The sequence below is a fragment of the Cylas formicarius genome, unplaced genomic scaffold, assembly GCF_029955315.1.
Source record: "Cylas formicarius isolate icCylForm1 unplaced genomic scaffold, icCylForm1.1 PGA_scaffold_3__17_contigs__length_32017465, whole genome shotgun sequence".
NCBI classification, from domain to species: domain Eukaryota; kingdom Metazoa; phylum Arthropoda; class Insecta; order Coleoptera; family Brentidae; genus Cylas; species Cylas formicarius.
Window position 1 is genome coordinate 20,846,129 of NW_026844326.1, and position 14,042 is coordinate 20,860,170.

At 37.3% G+C, this 14,042-nt stretch overlaps 1 protein-coding gene across 10 annotated transcripts in view; it reads left to right on the forward strand.

Moving 5' to 3' along the window:
- The first annotated feature begins 3 nt into the window (after nucleotides 1–3).
- Nucleotides 4–14,042, forward strand: part of LOC132699715 (protein Gawky) — a 43,981-nt gene continuing 29,942 nt past the window's right edge. For 3 of the 10 annotated variants that reach the window (XM_060666574.1, XM_060666578.1, XM_060666576.1), the window contains exon 1: nucleotides 10,331–10,600. The gene's annotated coding sequence lies outside the window, so the exon portion shown is untranslated. The other 7 variants (XM_060666569.1, XM_060666571.1, XM_060666572.1 and 4 more) reach the window with 7 other exon arrangements.

Here is a 14,042-nt window from a genome sequence, read left to right on the forward strand (position 1 = left end):
AAATAGAAGCTGAAGAAATAAAATGGCGTCGCTTAATAGTTGTGGCGTACGTTTACAAGTTTGATGCAAGTTTTCCATTGGGTCCCGTGTAATTTCAAGTGATATTTGTGCGAATTTTATTCTTAAGAGACTTTAAACGGATAGGTGAGTCCTTTTTTTTATTAAACGGCGTTTATATTATCGTTGTTGCACCGACCAGATAACCGACAAAATGTTTAATAAATTCCTGTGAAACGCTGGTATAAATTTACGGAGGTTATTTTATTATTGACTGTGTTCACTTGGGTGCTATGCCTATTTTTGATGGAGTCGTGCCATGTAATTCAGGTCCACTTACGTTTTTGTAATCTACGGTGTGTTAACCGTTTACATATTGATTGATAATTTTCGTTGTTTCTGCATACTTTTAGATTTAGCTAAGGTAGGTAAACGTTCACACTTCGGGACTCTTATAACTGAATTTTAACAGTTCATGCTAATTGACTAAGTTGTACAAGTATGAAAAAAAGCATTTCTTAAAACATTTTTGTTTTACATATTTCTTGACTTCATTTTTTCTTCATCTAACTAAAAATTGCGACATGGTAGAATCCGTCCGAGCCTTTAACGAGTTGGCAACGGACAGAAATACGAGTTATTGAGTGTGTAAATTTTAATCAGATTGAAAAAAGATGCCAGCCTAAAAAGTTCGTTTGATTTGATTTCGTCGCAAAAAAAATTAATGAGATATTTCGTAAGTATTTAGGTTGTAAACTTTCGTGTTTTTGGTTTCTTTTTTTTAAATCTAACTAGCAATGGTCTTCAATTTGTGACCTCAGGTTATTCCGAATTCAATACTGTGAGGATTTGGCGCCCGATTATTTGTTTAGAAATTTATCTCTTTTCAAACGGAACAGAAAAAGTGTCGCGGGGCCTCATTTGAAAATTGCGAAGTTGCGTCGCGCCCCGTCTCTCTCGGACCGTTCTTGAGAAGTATGCGACCTTGATTCAGTGTTGTTTTCTTCGTTGTTGTGGTTGGTTCGATCGCCACGTACAAGTTCTGAACTTAGCTCCAGCCAAGCCACTCACCCGGTCTGTTGCCAGGCCCGTCTCCGGGGGGAAATTAATTTTGATAACCGGCGATAGTCGATGTGCGCAAAACGAAACCCGGACGACGTTGCCGCGTCTTCAGCTTTTTACTGCAATAGATCGATGTTCGGCGCGACGTTTGTTTTATTGGGATTGCGGCCGGCGATTCCTTTGAAAAAGCAGAAGTGGTTGAAAAATAGGTAGTTCGTACTGTGCACACAATATTCATCAAATTACCATTTGGTTATATACCGGAGAATAGGTTAGTTTGGACATTTTGATTTGATAACCAATTAATACATTAGAGTTAAAAGCCTCTGTAGACCCAAAATGGTTCGTTCCCAAAACCTTTTATTTTTGTTTGTTCAAAAATTACATTTTACCCAATTTATGTGGTTTTATGAGTTTATTTTCTACCTATGCCTATTGAAGACCTTCAAATCTATCCATACTGAACGGACGCTTTAAATAGATCACTGATCTGTACTAGATCATTGTCAGATTGTCCCGGAGAGCAAAAATGGGAAAATCTATAAGAGAGTTTCGGAAACTCCATGTCGTTAAACATCGTCGAGTCTAATTCAATATTTGCGGATAGGTCTAAGCTCGAATCGGTCGGACGGTATGCCACCCTTATTTTCGTCGCCGCGAAACTGGGTCAAACGGGGGAGCAGAGGGGAACCGGAAACGTCGACGACGGGATAAGGTCGAGTCTAGGCAACCGTTGAAAGGACGTTATATAAGAAGCGTTTCACGCCGCTTCACCCGGCAACTTGAGACTTGATTCTTTCGGTCTAGACCGGGGATGATGACGTAGCTTTAATCCGACGCGCAGGCACGAATGAGTTCTCTTTAGCAAGGACAATAAGTAGGTTTTATTTTGTGGATAGTTGAATTATTGCGAAATTGGAGAGCTAAAATATAAAAGCTCTAGAAGTATTATGAAACTTAGTCCAGGTCAAAGATTCCAACCCAGCTGCGCGACGTTGGGATTTTGACAATAGCTACGTCATTCTCCAGCGCTCATGCAACTAAATAGACCTAGACCGACATCGCTTTTAAAACTACTTGCGCCATCTACAATCGAATATTGGAAAAACAGGCTTGTACTTTGCTCCCATCATATCGTCAAAGCATGAGAAACTTTTTCCGTGGAAAATATTTAAACTTGTCTGTAAAATCATGTTTTGTTGTATTTATGTATTTACTGTTGATTATTCGTTATTGGATCTTAAAGATATGTTGTCTGGAAAAAGGTATAAATCGTCATGAAAAACGCGATGAAGGTGTTTTCTTTATTTGGCTGCACCAATCTGTAAGTTGGCAACGTAACATTCCTTAAAGATTTTTTGCTTTAGAATCGGAAAGAGAAGAAAACTCTACAGTTTGTCACTTCTAGATTTTTGCTCGGAGTACTAAAATAGATCTTTTTTGAATCATATATTAATTAGAAGATTCGCGGATTATAAGGGTGCTCAGCACATTTCAAAATCTTTGAGAATGGATTAAAAGAATGGAAAATGTTTGAAGGAATGTGTTTACTAATAGCAGACCAGATGCGGTACACTTTCTTGTTTGCTGACGATCAAGTTTTGGTAGTTGGAGAGTAAAAGCTTGCCTAGTTATCAATACAGAAAAAACTGGAGTTTATGCTTGCTATTGCTGGCGACGATCAGATATTAAGGATTGGCGCTCTGTGTGACGAAAGTGGGAGAAGCAATGAAGATATATCCTTGTAAAATAGGGCAAGGAAAGAGTTAAAAGACAACTTAAACTTAACTCGCTGCTTTGGAGCGACAGAATTTCGACAAAGATCAAACAAATGACATGAAAGTGAATCTTTGTATCAATGTGCATTATGGATGAGAAACCTGGATGGAACACGCAAATGGATATAACTAACCCCATTGTGCATACCATCAAAATTGAAATCATTACTTCGTATACACATCTCCAGAGGATTGGACGAAATGGATGGCCAAAGAAAATCTGGAATTGGGTTCCCTTAGAGAGAAAGAAAAGAGGAAGACGACCCCCAAGAAGCTGCGTACGTACGAAATCGGTTTTTCAAATAGGAGTATTGTATATGAATGCGGATAGGTTCAGATGTGATTTAATCTGCCAGTGTGGTGTTTAGACGCTATTCCCGGAAAGGCAGAATGAACTTGAAATTGAAAAATTTGGAGTACGAAGATTGTATCCTAAAATGTATTTTTGTTTTTTCAAGGTGCCGTGTAGATGTTAATTATGCCCGCTTCCCTTATACTCGTGTTTCCTTTGATATCGACGATTTAACGTTTGTTTAAACCCAGAACAGTGAATTTGGAGTATATTTTTCCGCATTTTCCTTTGCCATTCAAAACGCGGTTTTCCGGAACACAGGTTCCGTGCCCATCTCCGGTCACGTCCGAAATGTTTACTACGCGCGAGTAATTATGACCCAATTTCGGCGGCTCTGGCGCTGTAAAGGTCGCCACGGGCGCCTGCCCCATTTATCTCGTCGGTTTATTTTTAGTTTTGCCATGCCCAGTACAAGGATCAATTACTGGCGGATTCGCCGCTGAGTTTGACATCATTTGAATCCATACATATACTGTGCTTTATTGAAGTGTCATCGCCACGAGTGGAACCGGATCGCTCCCTTCCGTCGGCCAAATTCAGAAATAAAGGTCAAACTATGGTCTGGACGAAATAAACGCTTAATCATCGTCGACGTCTTTTTCTAGTGATTTTCTTTCCACAAAGGTTGGGTTTGTTACCTTATTTCTAACCTCTAAACTATAAGCGATGGAGCCAAAAGTTAAATACAAAAGTTAATTTTATATAGGGTTGTATATGCCCAATATTTTTACTTTTTGAAATATTTCCTTTTAAACATTTGTCTATCACAAATAATATGCTGTCACTATGATTTACCATTTCATAGTTGACCATAATCTTGCCGATGCGCTTATGAAGATCCAAAGATTATGTATGCATTATTTATACCCAAATAAGACCCATGGATAAACGATAGCGTTGGTGAAATGTTTTGTTAATGAACGATCAATAAAAAATTAGTAGCTTACAAAGGATAATAATAATTGTTACAGTTGTTAAAGGGTTTTTAAATACATAATGACAATCCTAACAGATCCGGGTTAAATCTGCAAGGGTCTCTGCAAATTGCAACAAAAAATATTAATTTTCCCTTTATTGTTTAAAATTTGACGACGTCTATTTTTTTCTTCCTTCAAAGTTCCATATAATCTAAAACGTCGGTAAATCCTGTCGAAGATCTTTTTTTCTACGCGCCTTCTTAATGGAAAGTTTCTCTATAATCTCTAAGAGCCAGGGTCCGGTTTTTATTGTACGATATGTAATTTTCTAACATATCAATCTTTTCCTCTGTGGTAAACATAATACGCAAGCAGCATTCTAGCACTTGTTTTGTTTAAACGCCGTCATAGCCACCTTACACTAACTGAACTTATATGGCAACAGCATATTATTTGTGACAAATGTTTCAAAAAAAAAATAGACATGCAACTTTATGTAAAGTTGTCTTAATTTTTATGCTAAATATGACAAGATAAAATGGGTAGTTTCCATTAAAAAATTTTTTTTAGCAATTTCATTTTTATTCCTATTTTCCGCGTAGCCTGTATTATTATGTATCGAAATTTATTATGAAATCCGTTATTCGAGTCCCTTGTCTACAATAAAACTTACTCAAGTGAAACGATAAATGCTTCCAAAATTGGCAGATATTTTGAGTCTTGCAAACGTCATTTTTCCCATAAAAAAATAAAAAATGTCAAAAACGGTTAGACTTAGGTATAGGACGTTATACACAAAATATGTCTAGAATTTTGTATAGAATTCAAAAATGAAGTAGTAAAATGAAACACTCTGTATATACGAAATGAAGATAAATTAAATGTTTCTAACACCCCACTTAACTTTTGTATTTAACTTTTGGCTCCTTTCCCTATAGAAGAACAAAGAGGCAAACGTAATTCCACTCCTAATTAGTTGCAGTCAGTAAAAGTAAGTGTTTCTATTCAATAACTGTTATTTTGCATAATGGATTAACAAGACAAGATTTAACAAGAAATGTTAAAGCGTGAAAATTTTAGTTGGTCCAAACTATATCCCAGTTTTGTAGTACTTTCGTCGAATATTTCATGTTAATATCGCTAAATAAGTTGCAAAACATATTGAGTATATTTATCGGGTACATGGTTAAGACTGTTTTATTTATAAATCGACTTCAACTGATTACAACCAATTTATAGTAACAAAGCGATAAGGTCCTAGGTAATGTAGTTGGTTATAGGTAATTGCAGTTTTTACAATTCACGATATAGATAGGTATAATCGAAATCGTCATTTTCAATATCACACGTTTTTTCGTTAAAAATAATGTGAATGAATGTTCTTGTAGAGCAAGATATTTTAGTAAGAAAATGAAGATTCATACGTGTGTTGTCGTTAAATAAGGAATAGATTAGGTGTGGGCATTTTTTTTGTCACTTTTTTAGGGACTCGTTAATTCTGCATTCTCTATATTTTTTGTACGTCCTCTCCATTCTTTGCCGCTGTGTTTTGAGGAAAAAATCGAAGTAAATTAATTTTTTATTGTTTAAAACGTAATATGTTTGGAAATAAAACGTGAACCAACCTATATTTAGTTAGGTGGGTAACAATATAAAAAAGTAACTTTCGTTGTCAATGTATTTAGGTACATAAATTCAAATAAAAATTGTTTTTGTGTGCTCCCAGAAAACAATACGTCGGTGGTAACGGAAGACAAGTTCGACTGTTGTGCGAGCGGGGTCAGAAAATGAATGGCTGTGCGTTGTAGGCGATTATGCGCAGTACACGAGCGGATTGTTTATGCAACAAATGTCGGGCTCCCAAGCCCGTGAATAATATAAATAATGTAGTTAATGAGGATACAGTTACTTGTAAAAAAATTAGGTGCAGAAACAACAGGCACCCATCCGCTTTGGTCTAGGCGCTTCCTAGTGACTGTCGAAATATATTGCTATTTCACTATTATTCAATAAATAACTTAAATAATAATAATAAAAAAACAGATATTTCATTGAGTATTGGGTATCGACCATTCTGATTAATATTTGTATATGTATAAGCAAGGGGGATAGCGTTTTCACCATTTTAACGTGCTGCCAATAAATATCTAGACGGTGTTAGATAGTGTTGCCAGTGCTGGACATCGCCGTTTTTTTTTACATAGTTACAGAATAATATTTTTATGTATTCAAAAGGTGATTTTACTCAACATACATTAACAAAATGTCTTATTAATATTTCATTAAACATTACCGCTAAAGCAACAGATGTTTCTTTTTTTTAACAATTGCGATATGTGGTGGTTTTTTTTAGCGTGAGAATACTTTACAACGAATAAACACTTGCGTTGAGTTTTTAACCTCAATTTCACTAGCCGAATGATACTGGCAGTCGTTAACAAGAGCAGTAAAAAAAAAACCTCAATTTCACGTGGCTATTCTACAACATCTGTTTTTGATTATTTTTTGTGAAACTGTGAGGCAGTTTCAAAGACTCTGAAGGCAGCGGGTGGTTTGCATTATCTTTAAAAGTGTGTCAATTTTATTTTATTTAACTATTTATAATGTAATTATGAAAGTTTTAATATTGTTACATTATATTGATTTGATTGATTCATATTTAGGCAACATTCCTCAGTCCACTCGTTCCTTGTATAAATTGATATTTGCATCACAACAGCAATTTTATGAATGACCTGATAACGGATACCACGTCTGTCAAAATGCAATGCAAGTTCGTTTCCTTTTTTCGGCCAAACATGAGCCACCAGTTTTAACATCCAGAACGGATGTCCTAAGGAAAGGTGATTATCAAGAACACAAAATTGTAAACGTGTGTTCTACGTGTTTCTGTACATTGTCAAATAATGGACCAAATTTTTCAGAACAAATGTCATCAACAGCTGTTTTTAGTTACAGGCAAAGCGTAACCGAAAAAATTATTTAATAGAAAATGCTTTTAAAACGATCGAGTTAGTTTTTGTATAAAATTCTTCAGAGTATGCAGTGTTCCGCATTTAAGCTTCGAACTCTCCTGCATAAATCTTAAATAAAAAAAATTATTTGGAAAATTGTTCTTCAACTTGAGGTCATTGAAGGTCACCTTCTTTTGTACATGGAGAACGTTTTGGTAAAACGTACACGCTGATTGTACTGTACACCTTTTTCTCTCTCTTTTTTTTAAATCTTTGCGTGAATCTTTCTCAGAATATCTGAGGTTCTGCCGTCCTATATAATCGTGATGATGCCATCACGATTATATAGGACCTTGGTGCCCCTTAATATTCTTTGCAAAAGCCACATACCCTTTGTAAAAAAAAAGGTTCTAACCTTAGTAGATTTATTCTATAATGCAGGTACTTTGCTTGGTGCTCCTTTCAGGCAAAGACAATTGCCCCCTGAGTACCGCGCGTCTATTTTGGTGTTTTGCTGCTGTTTACATTCGTGATACTTAATAACAGACCATTAAAATTCCTAAAATAGCTGAGGCGGCAGTGTCAACCACCTGTGACGGCTAAAACAATTATTTTTGTTCGTTTTTTTTTCTGTTTCGCCGGCGGTTATGGTAATTTTCTCGGTGACCCGTTTATTTGACGAATAAATCATACCTTTGAAGGTCGCAGCACTTTCATCGAACGCATTAAATTAGTTCGGTCAGAATGCATTTTGCCGGAGAGCCTTGTTGTCGTACCGGCTATATTTAATTGACGCGTTAGTTTAATTATTATTGGTAAACACGCTTTTAATTACGTCTGCCCCGTTTACATTTTAATTACCCTCGAGACGTCTAAGGTCGGCGATTTTTTTTTAAGAAAATCGTCTTGTCTTTTTTTTAAATTATTATATTCACCCTTGCCGATACAGATTTGTATTTGATTTCGTAAACTTCCTTCTTTTGACCTTCTTTTCACGTCAAACAGTCTCTTAAAAAGGTCTACATCTAAGACGATGTAGACCTTTTTAAGCGATCCTTAGAAACTAACCAATTTTGTGTGTGGACTTTATTTGAAATAGATTTTATAATAACTTTATTTAGGTAATTTTGTAGATGCTGTCTAATCAATGCATTGATTTTTTTGACTATTAGGATTAATTAATAAAAAAACACGACAGATTTCATTAATACATTGAATTTAATAATCCTTGCAAATTAGCACTTTACAGATCAATTGACGCATCTAGACTCCAATTGTTTCTTCTTCCCTGTTCACCGTTATAGCTTGTGGTATCTTTCAAGATTGGTTCTATAAAAAGTTCATTCCTGAAGTAAGCTCGTTCTCATCTGTCTGAGGCAGCCTTAAGATCGAACGATTTTTTTCCCACCCAATCTTACAACCATGTTTCAACCAATGGATCAAATATGCAGTTTTCGCAGTGAATCAAATGACTTTCAAAAAAGCATTTTACAAAGTAATGACGCTAGAGGAAGATGAAAGCATCGTGGAATCTGATGATGAAGAATCCATAACTGTAATTGATCAAACTGAAATTGAAAGGTGGACTCGGAGTGATAAAAATGAACCAGGTTATCAATCCGTTGCACTACATCCCGATTCATCCGAAAATGAGAGCCAAGACGAACAAAACGTTCCGAAGATCAAAACAGTAACTAACCGAGAGGCTAACGATGCTGGTAAGAAATATACTATTTCTTTTCGAGCAACGACAATCTTCGGACCTTATCAAACTTTTTGCTTGCACTGCGTCAGACGATTAAAAAGTATCGAAGAAGAATAAACCGGCTTGAAAACATAGGCTACCTAAAATCCATATCCGCTTTATGTAAATGCCAGTTGTCATAGCTATTGTAGTCTTTATGAAATAAATACTATTTGTTTTTAATACATTTAATCGTCCGATTTAACCATTACATGCACTGCGAAAAGAGTTGTCTCGTTTCATTTAAAACTTTTTAATAATTGCAATACCTAACTTTATCCTTTCGTGGGCCTCTAAAAGTAATATAAAACTAATAGTGTTTATAATATGGGAATACGGGGTTGAGTCGCCGATAAAGGACGGCGTTATGTAGAGTATTTGTTTTTCTAAATCAGTGTAAAAGTTTACCTATTACTACATAGTTTTATCCGGTTATCTATGTTTTTGTTGTCTTTTAGTACTGTTATGGGGATACAAATATATTACCAATATGTACATACCGGATATCTCAATAAGAGCAACGAGATACGGTACTAATAAACCGGACGGAAAATTGAAAATAACAGATCACGTCCCCTGGTGGCTATTTTTTTTTTCAGATTTGTAGTAGTCCCCATTTCTACGATACCGTACCTGGTTGCTCTCTTACTGGGACATCCAGTATGTAATTATTAGTACTATATTTGTATCAACATAACTCTCCTAAAAACATTACAAAAAATCGTTCTCGCAAGTTAAAACCAACTTTTCTTTAACATAAAATGTTAACCGAGTAAAACATAGAATTCTACATGAGTAAACTTTTACATAGAACAAGAAAAATACGAAAATGAATGCTCGGGGATTATCCGCGGTTTCCCTGCATCGCCCGGTCCTGTGGAACACCGATAATCGAGATCCTACTGTATCATATCAATGAACAACCTGTTTGTTTTACCGCCATAACTCTGTCCCAGTTATGGTCGCACTGTCTTGCTCCATCGCCAAAGTAGATATTACAACGTAAACTTACAATGAAGCACTCGAACACAACATTCTAAGTATTATACCGATAAAATGCACAGACCCGTTTGCTCTAATATAATTACTAAATAGAATATAGTAATTGTTTCGCACGGACAACGGTTTATTTTTTAAAGAGGCAATCGCAAACAATGAAAAATTAATTCTCTTCCGTGTTCAGGTCAGCGCAACAGACGAGCGAATCGAGCAACACGCTACCGCACCCGCTCCATTAAAGTGGACGTTAGAATAAGACGCAATATTTATTTACATATTTTTCCAAGCTTGCCTCTCTTGATTGCGCCCACAACGGGCCACGTTGCCGCGACTCGCGAAACTCGCGCTGATGTTATTTGTTCGCCCGGAGGGTAGCGTTATCCCTGTTCGCGGAGGGTTTTAAATTTTAAACCTTGTAATGGCAGACGTAGACCGTGTTGGTTTCGGAAACAAAGAAAGCACTAACGTCTCGCGCGATAAATTATTAACGGGGTTCGGAAACGCGGCAACGCTATCATCGCCCCAAACGATCGAAACTTACTTCCAGGTCGGCCGCTTTCCAAACGCAATGCCACGGCGTAAATCTCCGACGCCGGCCGAGTCGCGTAGTCGGTTATTGTGCGGCGACGCTGCCACAGTGCCACGTAATTGCGGATCGATAAACAAAATCCGTGCGGTGCCCCGCGAATGCAAGTATTTTAACGCCAAATCGTTTAATAAAAATTGTGATAATTAGTATTCTCATTAGTTCAGTGTGATAAATTTTCACCGGCTCTGTACAGTTTCGTGACAAAAAGGCAAGTAGCAGGTTTTGGGAGGAGAAAAAAAAGCAGACGGTAAAAAAAATGCGGCGATAATAAATGCGCGAGCCGAGTTTCGGTGTGCCCCCTCCTACTGCGGTTCAAGTTTTGTTGTTAGTTGTTCGCGCGGCGGCCATACTAGCACGTAAGTGTGTGTTTGTTTTTCCAAGTCGTCTTTTTTTTTGACAATTTTCGAGACATCTGTCACCGGGTGCGTTTTGCTCGCAGTGCCGCCGCACCGTTCCCCTCCCCTCTATCGACGCGATTCAATGTTTTGATTGTATCGATTCTTCGCGTTACATTGTTTGCGCCCGTTGATTTTCGAGTTGCCATTTTTGTCGTTTCGTGTTTGCGGGTGACTTGATTTCTATTCTTAAACCGTACCGTCGGAATGCAAGGCGCGTAGGCGGCGGATTATTTCGGTGTGGTGTTGTCGTTTCGGTGTCAGAAGTCCTTGCCAAGTGTTGTCTCATCGTCGCCTAATTGTAATACAATTAACGACCTTTCTTTATTAAATCTCGCACGTCGAGCAAAACAACATCGGGCGCAACAGTTTTAACAGGTTTATTTTGTAAAAAGTCTTGATTTATCTAATCGCGTTCCGCGATAAATCTGTGTACACACACACACACACACACACACATGTATAAATTTAACATTTAAGTGGTTCAGATAACGTTATTTCTTTTCGTCGTTTATCTTGGCGTCGGTTGGCGGAGCGCCGTATATTTCCACGCGAGTTTTCGTAGATTTGTAACGCGAAATAAGAGGATCGACGAGATTAAATATTTAAATATTTTCCAAGGTCACATATATTTATCTATGACAAAATTTCGTAAGTGGGTATTGTCAATAGTCGAGTAATCGGGGAAACTGCGACCTTGCCTTTTTTTTTTTATTATACCAGTTCCCTATGTTTAGCGGGATTTGGTTGGCAGAAGGAGCTAGACTCATTTGTGGATTCAACAAAAATTGCTATGCACTGTTTCTTACTGCAAGAAAGTTATAAACTGTTAATTTGCAAAGGTTATATCTTAAATTTCAGATAAATTGCAATCATTGTTTCCGTTTAATTTTTGCGAGGCTGCTTTCAATCCAGTTTGCCATCATTCCATAAAAAGTTGCCTCACGCTTTTTAAATTTTAATCCTGGCATGTTTTACCAACGGCGTTTAGCCAAATTTTCACTGTTTTCATATGTATGTATGTAAAGGTGGCGTACTCCCCAAAAAACAAAGCACTGATCTATTCGTCCACCTATTACAACATTGGCTTTCGGCTCTTCGGTGTACGTCGTACTACTGTACGTTCTTGCATAGATGGAACGGCATGCTGCTCGTCCGTCCTGACTCAGCATACGTGACTTTCGGCGGCCATATAAAAGATATCGCTAATATTCACCAAAACTAAAAAAATACATAGTAGGCTTTGTCAGGTTCTTGTACATACTTCACTTTTCAACAAACACATTTCAACTGTTTTTGCAAGTCCAAGTATTGAGTTTTGGTGGTGAAAGGTTTTAAACACATTGAGAATAATAATTTTCTCATCCGACCAGCAACTGCCGGAAAGAAACTATAATTTTAATTTTAAACATTAAGGCACAGGTGGGTCAACTTGCTACTCTCGAGGCTCTTAACAATAATCGTGGTAGCAATCTACGCCTATGGAATATGGCTAAGTTAAACTAAAATGTTCAGCTAATTGCCAACTAACCGCGAGCTGATAAATAATCTGGCAATTAATCAAAAATGGACGTAGCTCATAAAACGTACATTGTGTATGATACACACAATACAGACACAGGTCAAAAAACTAGGAAAAAAGCCGGATTTGTGGTAGTTGTCATGTGAAAAAATGAAAGGTTGACAAACTGGTAGAAGATAAGGGGACGTCTGTTGACATACAGTATACTGAGAGCCAACAGACCAAATGACTAGGAAGAAAGTTTATCGGAAGAATCTGCCTTTGCTGTGACAATGGAGGGGTTTGTTTATATGCAGCGTTCTTCTCATAAATATAGTATATTAAAGCGCTAAAGGTTCAATTTGTTAAGTCCAATGAACTATCCAAACTCCTCCTGAATGAGGTGCTCTCCTTGCACTCGAGCGGTTCTAGTGGAGGAGCAGCACCAAGGACAGGAAGGCCCCGCAGTTACGATTAGTTACGTGACACTGGGGCCTGGTACTAGGAAACACCGGAATTTTCCGTAGGAGTAGAAAAACTCCCGCTTTTAGAAAAATTAAAAATACGTACTTGGATTAAAATTTTGCTAATTTTTTTGTATTGAGTATATTTTTTGTTTAAGGTTTTATTAATAACATTTCGTTTCGTTTTTTTTTATAGTTGGAAACAAAAGATCTTATCTTATTTAATAGTTTGTTTTTTATGACAAATGCGGGATAAATTATAAATTTTGGCGCCATTCACTTTCCCCTCTTATGAACTAAAGGTTTTTTCGTTTCTATTAAACTATCGTAAAACATTGTTAAACCGGCATAGGGAAGCGGGGGCAGCACTGGATTCGATTCGTGGCCTCTTGAGAAACGCGATTCCTTTGAATCGGGGGGGAGGGCCTCCGAGTCTGCCCCGGCTTGTGTGCGGTTTTCAACTTTCTATTTGCGAACTGCGCGGCGGCAATTTAGACGGAACCGAATGCGAGTCGAATTGTGCGCCGCTTAAAGTGTTTGCTGAATCGCAGAAAACTTTCGCAACGTCAGAACGTTTGTTTACAAAACATTCGGATTCCCAATCGGTTCGCTATTTCATCACAACTTTGGGTGTACGAACTCTTCGGCTGCCGGACCACGCCGGGTTCGCGGCGCCTGCGTTATAGTGGTACCCGTGGATCAATGGAATTTGTTGGCAACGATGGGCGGGTTTTTAAAATCAACAGTTGAACGCACAGAAAAAACTAATAGGAGAGTTGTGGATGCCATAGTAAATATCGTACTCCCCAGCGCCGCCGTGAGCGACGGGCCTAAATAATTTTCTGGTGACCAGAAATTTAAATTGCGTTTAAATTATGGAGAGCAGTAGCAAGTATGAAATGGTTCGTTATTTTTGAATGTAGAATGTTAACTTATGTAATTCCCTCGGTTTTTGGGAAACAAACTAGACGAATCTGTAAGTTTCAAGGGCTCGTGATCATTTTGTCGCCCTCATGCCGAGGCTTGCGCAATCAACCACCACTTATTATAACATAATTACTGGGCGCTCACAATTACTGCGACCGCAAAAATGCAAGTTATAAAATAAAAATTCAAACAAAAATCATATCGAATAGGAACTATATCCTTACATAATCAAATCAAATCAAAAAATTTTTATTTGAGAGACTATATATAAACGATAGTAATGATGCTACACTTGCTCGTCAAAAGTGACTACACGGTGATCATAAAAAAAAACGATTACACAGGTATTGAACATACCTGTCC